Source organism: Crocodylus porosus, unplaced genomic scaffold (genome assembly GCF_001723895.1).
Source record: "Crocodylus porosus isolate Cpor-Errol unplaced genomic scaffold, CroPor_comp1, whole genome shotgun sequence".
NCBI classification, from domain to species: Eukaryota; Metazoa; Chordata; order Crocodylia; family Crocodylidae; genus Crocodylus; species Crocodylus porosus.
In genome coordinates this window covers 45910291-45910647 of record NW_017728907.1, presented here as the reverse complement: position 1 = coordinate 45910647, position 357 = coordinate 45910291, and positions in this window count along the sequence as shown.

Here is a 357-nt window from a genome sequence, read left to right as displayed (position 1 = left end):
AAGGGCGTTTGCACCTGAAAGCTTGCAAAGAACATTTTTCCCCCCAACTATTTAGTGGGTCTAATAAAAGATATCACGTCTACCCAAAGAACCAGGAGGAACAACAAGCAGGAGGAGCTCACCCTCCTGCTGGCTGACACCACCCCAGACCAGTGGGGATCACTGAAATGTGGTGGGACTCAATGCATGACTGGGTGGTGAATGTTGAGGGCTAGAGGCTGTACAGGAGGGACAGGATAGGAAAGAGGGGTGGGGGTGTGGAGCTCTACATTAAGGAGGAATACACATCCTTGTTAATAAGCAAGGAGCCAGGGGAGGGGCACTCTGAAGTGCTTTGGGTTAGAGTACAGGGCAGTC